The sequence below is a fragment of the Artemia sp. Qi Xiang Cuo genome, chromosome 20, assembly GCF_049724085.1.
Source record: "Artemia sp. Qi Xiang Cuo chromosome 20, ASM4972408v1, whole genome shotgun sequence".
NCBI classification, from domain to species: Eukaryota; Metazoa; Arthropoda; class Branchiopoda; order Anostraca; family Artemiidae; genus Artemia; species Artemia sp. Qi Xiang Cuo.
The window spans coordinates 50,504,711-50,514,820 of record NC_142813.1 but is presented as its reverse complement, the minus strand read 5'-3'; positions in this window follow the sequence as shown (position 1 = coordinate 50,514,820).

Below are 10,110 nucleotides of genomic sequence, written 5' to 3'. Positions count from 1 at the left end.
ATTGAACATTCCTTTACTGCCTCCAGTGGGGTTTGCCGTCCCCTCAGTGACGCAGGACTTTTTTCTTTTGGATCATGGCTGACCAGTGAAAGTTGGTCAGACCTTTATAATTCTAATAACCTTGATGACAAAATTTTGATTTTTCACAAAAAAGTAATTGATTCCTATTCATTATGTTTCCCAGAAAAAAAAATCAGAAAGTGCTCCAGTGATAAAACTTACATAAATAATCACATAAAAATATTAATCCGCACGAAAATAAGCTTATTTAAGAGGGGTAATTTAGCTGAAGCAAATAAGTTAAGAAAGGAATTAAAAAGTCAAATTAGAAAAGCTGCCCAAGACTATTATAAAAATAAAATTAAATACTTGTGCCATGATAAACCAAAGAACTGGTACTCTGAAATTAAAAAACTTACCGGCAAGAGTCAAGAACAACTAAATTTTAATATAAATGAACCTCCAAACACCACAGCTAATAACCTCAATAAGTTTCTGGCTTCAATTGTCCAAAGTCTCCCGCCACTGTCTTATGAATTTCCAGATATTCCTGTTCCTTTTTCACTCCCACATATTTCTCCACTTGATGCTGTAAAAAAAAATTGAAAAAATAAAAAAATCAAGCATTTGCCCTTTAGATATTCCCCTTCATCTGATTAAAGCTTTCAGTGATTACCTCGCAAAACCCCTATCCACCCTGTTCAATGAAATTACCGAATTTGGATAGTTCCCTCAATATTGGAAACAAGGCTTTATTACCCCAATCAAAAAGAAAAATGGGAAGCCTGGTATTGATGGCATTCGTCCTATTACCCTCACCTCGATTTTTTCAAAATTGTATGAAAGTTTTCTCGCAGACTGGCTTAAGATGAAAGTCCTCCCCCTCATTGTTCTTAGACAGTTTGGTAATCTCAAATCCACGTCAACCTCTCATTACCTGATCCATCTTGTTGATACCATGGGTAAATTACTTGAAACACCTAACACTTGGCTCAATCTAATTTCTATTGATCTTCAAAAAGCTTTTGATTTGATTAACCACAATTTACTCATAGATAAACTTATAAATGAATTCCACACTGAAACTTTCCTTGTTAAGCTTGTTGCCTCTTTTCTTTCTAATAGATCTCAAGCAGTTAAATATTTAAATTGTTTCTCAGATTATCTCCCCATATTTAATGGCATTCCTCAGGGGACTATTCTAGGCCCTCTCCTTTTTTCACTTATGATTAATAACCTTTCAACCCTTTACGACAATAGATGGAAGTTTGTCGATGACTTGACAGTTTTAGAGATATGTCATAAAAACATCTTTAGCAACCCAATGGGCATACTCCAAGATATTGCCTGTGAGGCCTCGTCCCTTGACATGACTGTTAACCCTTCTAAATCCGCAATAGTCTCAGTAAGTTTCCTTAAATCCCCTCCCCTTTTTCTTGCTCCTATATCTCCTGAAACCTCTGTCACATCTCTTAAACTCCTTGGTGTTACAATTTCTTCCAATTTGAAATGGGATGCCCATATAAATAATATCCTACGACAAGCAAACTTCTCTCTTTCCCTCCTTAAACTTTTAAATAAATTCAGTTGCCTCCAATCACATTTACTGCAGATATACATTTCTTTTGTGCGTCCCATATTAGAGTATGCTTGTCCTGTGTGGCACCCTGGCCTCTCTAATGAAGCAATACAAAAAATTGAAAATGTCCAAAAGAGAGCTCTAAAAATTATTTCTAAAGAGGGCATGATACCGTATTTGTATTTCTTAAATATTTCAAACCTAGAGACCCTCGAGAGACGAATAAATAATTTGTGCCTCCGTTTTGCAAAAAATGCCATAACAAACCCTCGGAAGGCAAGTATTTTCCCCAAACGTCACTCCCCATCCAGATTACGGCCGCCTCGAGCCGTTTCTGACCCCATCCCTGTTTTGTCCCCCATTCACTGCGTTACTTCGAGATATGAAAGAACTTTTGTCCCCTTTATTACAGGAAAAATGAATAAAATGTCCCAATAGCTTCTTTTTTTTTCTTTGTCTCCCCCCTTCTGGACCAGTTTTTATGTCTTAATTTTTTTATTAACTTATTGTAGTTGGATTATTGACACTTTCTTAGTGTCTATTTTAATGCCTATGCCTTTATGTCTATATCTTTTTTTTCTGTGTATATGTAGGTATTCCCCCCCTCCCTTTTTTTTATGTCTTGTTTAATTATTTTTCCAATTCGTAGGTATGTTATTTTCTTTTTTTAAGTTTTTTATCTTTTTAAATTTTTAATTTACTTTTTACAGTTTTAATTATTGACTGTTAAATGATTATTCATTATGATTTTTCTATTTCATTGTTGTTGTTTCAGTTTTGCCAGTTTTAGTGCAATCATTTATATTGTCGACTCCGAAGTCCGAATTCGGCCCTTTGTGGGCTTGTGATAGTGATCTTTTTGAAATAAATATCTTATCTTATCTTATCTCAATCAAAATTTTGAGATAGCTATTTTGTTCAGCGTAGTTGATTTCCAGAAAGAAATTATGTTTTTGAGGACAGTCCCCCACAGCCCTTAGGGCGAGGGTTGTAAGTTATGCCCTGGGGGCATATAAGGTTTTTTATAGAAGGTGCTGTCGTAGAAACTTCAAAAAAAGGCTCATTCGATTGGAAATTCAAAGGGCTAGTGCCCTTTTTAATAGTCGAAAGTGATTAAAGGGCAAATAACCCGCCTCTCAAGCCCACCTTTTGCCCAAACACATCTAATCAAAACTTCGAGATAGCCATTTTATTCAACGTAGTTCTAAGTTATGGAAATTAGGTCTTTGAGGATGACAACCCCCCCCCCCCCCACAGCCCTAAGGAAAAGGGTTGTAAATTATGCTCAGGGGGCAAATAAGGTTTTTATAGAACGCGTTGTCGTAGAAACTTCAAAAAGAGCTCATTTGATTGAAAATTGAAATGGCTAGTGCCCTTTTTAATAGTCGAAAGTGATTGGAATGCAACTAACGCCCCTTCCACGCCCACCATATCCCCAAACACATCCAATAAAGATTTTGAGATAGCCAATTTGTTTCACGCAGTTCTAAGTTCAGGAAATGATACCTTTGAGCAGGACACTCCCCCCACAGTTTTCAGGGCTAGGGTTATAAGTTATGCCCTGGGGGCATACGCCCAGGGTTTCTATTTAAATCTATGTCGTAGAAGCTTGAAAAAGGGCTCATTCGATTGGGGTCGAAAGTGATTTGAGGGCAACTAACCTCCCTCTCACGCCCATCTTTTCTCCAAACACATCCAATCAACATGTTCGATAGCCATTTTATTCAACGTAGTTGAAAGTTTTGGAAATTAGGTCTTTAAGGAAGACAACCCTCCCCCCCCCCCCCACAGCTCTCAGGGCAAGGGTTGTAAGTTATGCGCTGAGGGCATATAAGGTTTTTATTGAAAGTGTAGAAACTTCAAAACGGCTCATTCAATTGGAAATTGAAAGGGCTAGTGCCTTTTTTCATAGTTGACAGTGATTGAAGAGCGACTAACGCCCCTCTCATACCCACCATTTTCCCAAACACATCTAATCAAAATTTTGAGATATCCATTTGTTCAACGCAGTTGAGTTCTTGAAATTAGGTCTTTTAGGATGATAACCCCCTCAGAGCCCTCAGTTCAAGGGTTGTAAGTTATGCCCCGGGGGCATATAAAGTTTATATAGACAGTTGTTATAGAAATTTCAAAAACGGCTCATTTGATTGGAAATTGAAATTGCCCTTTTTAATAGTCAAAAGTGAGTGGAGAGTAATTAACTCCCCCCTCTTACGACCACCATTTCCCCAAAAACATTCAATCAAAGTTTAGACATAGCCATTTTGTTCAACGTAGTTGAAAGTTTTGGAAATTATTTATTTAATGATGAAAAACCCCCCTAGAGCCCCAAGGGCAAAGGTTGTAAGTTCTGCCCTGGGGGCATATAAGGTTTTTATAGATAGAGTTGTCGTAAAACTTCAAAAGGGGCTCATTCAATTCGAAATTGAGAGGGCTAGTGCCCTTTGTAAGGGTCGAAAGTGATTGGAGGGTAACTAACCCCCCTCTCACGCCCACCACTCCTCCAAATACATCCAATCAAAATTTTCAGATACCAATTTTGTTCAACGTAGTAGAAAGTTCTGGAAATTAGGTCTTTGAGAATTACACCCTCCCCCAGCACTCAGGGCAAGGGTTGGAAGTTATGCCCTGGGGGCATATAAGATTTTTATTGAAAGTTTTGTCGTAGAAACTTCAAAAAGGCTCATTTGATTGGAAATTGAAAGGACTAGGACCATTTTTAATAGTTGAATGGGATGGGAGAGAAACTACCGCCCCTCTCACGCCCATCATTTCCCCAAACCCACCCAATCAAAATTCTGAGATAGCCATTTTGTTCAACGTAATTAAAAGTTCTGGAAATTCGGTCTTAGAGGATGACAACCACCCTAACAGACCTTAGGGTAAGGGATGTAATTTATGCCCTGAGGGCATATAAGGTGTTCATAGAAAGCGTTGTCGTTTCCAAAAGGGCTCATTCGATTGGAAATCGAAAGGCCTAGCGCCCTTTTTAATAGTCGAAAGTGATTGGAAGGCTTGACGTTTTTATTTAAAGATCGATGTGGGTATAATATATTATTTTTTGTTGTTGTTGTTGTTTAGACCAGGGCACTTCGTATCAAAGGAGTTGTCGTGGGAACTTTGAAAAGGGCTCATTCGATTGAAAATAGAAAGGGTTGATGCCCTTTTAATAGTCGAAAGTGATTGGAGGGTAACTAATCCCCCTTCCACTCCCACGCTCACCCTCCCATTTGCCCTTTATGTTTAAAAACTAAATGTTGCCTTAAGATTAAATCAAAATTCACTGTGATAATGATAATTCCCAATAAGGCATCTCAGCAGTATCCAAGAACGACTAAGGGCATTATGTTCGAACTTTCGGGGCTACTTCTGCTCTTAAAATTTAACCAAATCAAAATAGCGTAAGTGTATCCAAGCTATCAAAGAAAGTAAACATTTTTTTGCGAATGGTATCAAGTTTTCCATTTCAGGTCAACTAGAGGAGGTATGAAACTAAATTAAACACTACTCTTTGTGTCCAGATTTTTAAAAGGGTGTATGTTGTTAAAAATTGCTGAAAATTTTTCTCCAGCATACAAATAGCATGCCAAACTATAAAGTCTTAAAAAACGAAAATATTTAAAGTATTATTTTCTTTTTCCCTGAAAAGACTATGTTAATATAAAACGAACAGAAATTAAGTAAAAAAAAATTTCCACAAAATAAGTTTTTCAAAGAAAAGTAAAGAACTCCATTAAACAAAAAATGAGAAAAATTAAATCAAATGATCTATCAAGCGTGAAACTACCACAAATCATCATCGATAAATAAATGAAACCCCAAACGAACCGAAATTACAATAAATAACCGAGTCAAACTCAAAACGAGCAGAGATTAACATAAGTTGGGCGCAAAACCCTTATGCCTTCCCAAGGCCAGAACAAAATTTGCACTTTACTGAAAAAATACCAATGAATGTGCATTGTCAGTTTAATATACATATACTCATATTTAGTAATCAAAGTGTTAATATTATTTGATTTATTAAAGTTATACAAGTAAAAACATTTATATTTTTTCAGTAAAGTGCAAATTTTGTTCTGGCCTTGGGAAGGCATAGGGGTTTTGCGCCCAATTTTTGTACCGAAGTACCGAATTTTAGTACCAATAGAGTTATCTACAGTGTCTAAAAGTATATTTTGATGTAAAATTAGCACAAAAATAGTCACATACACCAAGGTGAGGAAACTTTTTTCTCCTTTTACAATATTTTGAAACCACTGTAATCAATCAGGTTTTTCTGTTCTTTGTTCTCCTGTTTAAATGTATTCTTTTTTCTTTGTCAAATTCTATAGGAGTGCAAAAGCACTGTTTAAGCTTTACACTGCAAAGTTTTTTTTTTTAGGATATAATTAAAAAAGTGTGATTGTTGCAGTGTATTTTTTGCCTGTGTTATCGCATATCTTCTTTGAAGTACATTCATATCTCCAAAACCAACCAGTTGATAAAGGTTTCTTACGAAACCTTTTTCAAATTTTAATTCATTTTCCTTATAAAGCAGGCTGAAAAGTTGAAAACAAACCCCTAAGGATTTCACATTGGTATGTGAATTTCATTAAGTAATTACCAAATCAGGAACTTTGACTTGTAGGCCACTGGATTGACTGGCTTAGCAGTGTCAAAAACTCCTCATCACACACTGTCTGTTCTATATGGGAAGATTCTACGAGCTCTGCAGAAAATGCCCGAAGGTACAGCTTACAGAAAATATACTGAACAAATTGTCATGGAAAGAGTTTCTGTTGTTAATGCAGTAAGTTCCTATTTATTTGTTTTCTCTTTTTGTGTAAGAAATCTCTTGAAACTGACTCTGCTATCAACTACAATACACTAAGACTTGTCCATAATAATAATGTATTTGGTGAATCTTGTGGGGGCTTTGAAGTTATTTCTTCTTAAGACAAATTAATAATTTTCAGCAGCTTTTCATGTTACATCAGAAACTTTTCATGATATATTACTTCAAACTAATTTGATTTAAGACAAGATACATCTATGTAAAAAGATACCATCAGAGAAAGAATAATTTTAATAGCGAAATTAAAGGAGTATTTTTGTAAACACAATGAAGTCCTGGATGATGTTATAAAACCATAAGTGCTTGATTTAGAAAAGTTATCAGCTCATTGGTTTTTAAATGTATACAGTCTAGACCACTGGAAGAGGACAAAAGACTAGGCAGAATTTTATTTGCCACAACAATAAAGCACAATCTAAAGCAGACTAAGCATCAAGAACATGGTGCTTTGATCACAATGAGTAATGATCATTAAAAGATAATTTTCCACTCTTGATCTTGTAAATCAAACAGTTCGAGGTACTGAACTGTAAGTAAGGAGCAACCCGGCTCAATAGTAACCAAAACTCTAAAAAACGGAATTTTGATACCAATAGATACATCAAAAGAATCAAATTTTAATGCTGATTTCAAATATATAAGTGTAGTGTATTTCATCAAGTGTAGTCCTACCCATCAAAAGTTACGTGCCTGAGATAACCTCCTTGATTTTTAAAAAAAAGGATAGACGCCCTTTAAAAGTTATAAGACCTTAATAAAACTTATACCATCAGATTCAGCATATCCGAGAAATCTACTGTAGAGGTTTCAAGTTCCTATCTGAAAAAATGTGGAATTTTGTATTTTTTGCCAGAAGAAATATTACGGATGCATACTTTTTTTGTTTGTTTGTTGTGTTTTTTTTTCAGGGGTGATCGTATCGATCCAGTGGTCCTAGAATATCGTGAGAGGGCTCATTCGAACGGAAATTAAAAGTTATAGTGCCCATTTTAAGTGACCAAAAAACATGGAGGGCAATTAGGCCCCCTCCCACGCTCATTTATTTCCCAAAGTCACCCGATCAAAATTTTGAGATAGCTATTTTGTTCAGCATGGTCGAGCATATAATAAGTATGTCTTTTAGGATGACTTAATCCCCCAAAGTCCCCGGGGGAAGGGCTGAAAGTTATTAACTTTGCCCAATGTTTACACATAGTATTGGTTATGGGGAAGTATACAGACGTTTTCAGGGAGGATTTTTCTGGTTGTGGGGGGTGGTGGTTTGGGGGTTATGTGGGAGGATGTTTTCACGGGGGAAAGGACATTGCTATGAAGGGGGCGCCGGATTTCCCAAAATTATTTATAAAAACGATCAGAAATTAAATAAAAAAAGTTTTCAACTAAAAGTAAGGAGCAACGTCAAAACCTAAAACGAACAGAAATTATTACGTATATGATTGGGTCCGCCCCCTAGTCAATACCTCGCTCTTTAAGCCAAAGATTTTTTAGTACTTTCATAAGAGCTATTTATTCTAATTCACGGCCTTGGTGATTAAGGGGTCATTTTTAAAGAATTGGAACACAATTCGAAATTTAGCGTAAAGGGCGAGGTATTGACTAGGGGGTGAACCCCCTAATATACATATTAAAAAAATATATGAATATAGAAGTTCGTTACGTAAGTTAATTCGTGAGTTACGTATATTTATTACTAATAAAAACGTTCGTAAATGAAATTAAACTTTCGAAAAAGCCATTTAACCAAATAAAAGTAGAATGAATATGCAATTTTTTTTTTAATCATTCATGTAAGGTGAGCCAAAATAAAAACCTGCATTAATTCAAAAAAGTTCAAAAATGAATTAAAAAAACATTTTGTTAAACTGAAAATAAGGACCGACATTAAAACTTAAAACGAACAGAAATTATTCCACATATGAAAGGGACTGTTCCCTCCTCAACAACTCGCTCTTTGCGCTAAATTTTTTTTATTATTTAAAAAAAGTTATGAGAGAGTCTAACTTTAGCGTAAAGAGCGAGGCGTTAAAGAGGGGACAGTCCCTTTCATATACGGAATAATTTCTGTTCGTTTTAAGTTTTAATGTCGCTCCTTACTTTCAGTTTTAAAAACTTGTTTTTTTTATTTAATGAGATCAAAGAGCCTGGTTCTAAAAAATATAGTTATATCTTGATAAGAGAAAGTAACTAATAGATGGAGGCAATTTCCTCTCTCCGCCTGTTCCTCAGTATTCGAAGGTTGGGGTACCTCGGGGCTCTGTCCTAGGTCATCTGCTTTTTATAATTTATATGAATAATCTTCACCGTGCTTTGGCAATCCCGTGTCTCAACATACATTTTGCTGATGATACGGCAGTTTTACTTTCTGAGAGGAATGACAAGAAGTTGGAGGATAAACTGGATACTGCATTTTCTAATATTCTTGATTGGTATTCTTCAATTTTATTGCTTTGACTTTATCAAAAACTAATTTTATAATTTACAGCAGAAAGTCAAATATCTGCCCTCATATTACCCAAGTTGCTTCTTCAAAGTATCTATTATCAATATCTCGGGTGGAAACGATAAAGTACCTTGGATTTGTGATTGACGAAGGCTTATCTTTTAAAACACACATTCAAAATCTACGCTCAAAGTTTTCTAGGTGTGTTGGTTTAATGCAAAGGCTGAAGCATTATTTGCCCTACTCTGCTTTGCGAAGCATTTATTTTCCTCTGATTCAGCCTAATATTGATTTTTATTCTCTAGTATACTTTCTACATTTAAAAGCCATATTAAATCAACACAGATTTTACAAAATAAAGTCCTAAGAATCCTGAAACTTTTATTCCATCACCTATTGAACTTCCAAAAAAGTCTTCTACGGCATCTTTATATACTTATCTAGATATACTTCTCAACAATTTACTTTTGGAGCAATTCTTTTCAAATTTAATTACGACATTAAGAAATTACCGCCGTATTACCTCAATCAAAGTTTGTTCTCCCAATCACAAGATTTACATAATTATAACACTCGACAAAAAAAGAGTATCTACATTGACAAGTATAGTACTGAAATATCTAAATTTGCTCCGTTTGTGTCAATAGCCCGGTGCCGGGATGCTCACAAGGATCTTGTTGATAACTTTTCTTTTATCCATTTAATAAAAAGGAATCTTAAATTTCATTTAGTTCAAAATTATCTTTAATTTAGCGCATTTAATAACATAAAGTTATTTGTATGGTTTATTGCTCTGAGTGAATGTGGGCATCTCTGCTATCTTCTAGAATTAATTTATATTTAATAATATTGATTTTTTTTCATATTTATTGATGGATCCTGGGCTAGCTGCTACTCTCATATTATTGTTGTTTTATTTTATCTCTGCCGTCGTGTTTATTTTTGTATTGTAGTGTTATTTTATGTTTGTCTAGGCCTAGTTTTTTTATCTTGTCTCCCCATGGGCCTATGTCAAATATATACATGCATATGTGAATAAAAAAATGATTGAACTTTAATATAAAATATTTAGTTGTGTGTTTATCTGATGTTTCATTACTAGCTAGGAAATTAACTGTACGGGAGATTTTACTGCTCTTAACCCAGTAGTAAACTGCACTATTATACTGATTGAATCATTGATCATCAGGAAAAACAGTTTCTTCCATTTGTTACTGTGTTTCCTCTTGCTTTCAGTCAGGATTTGTATGGCTT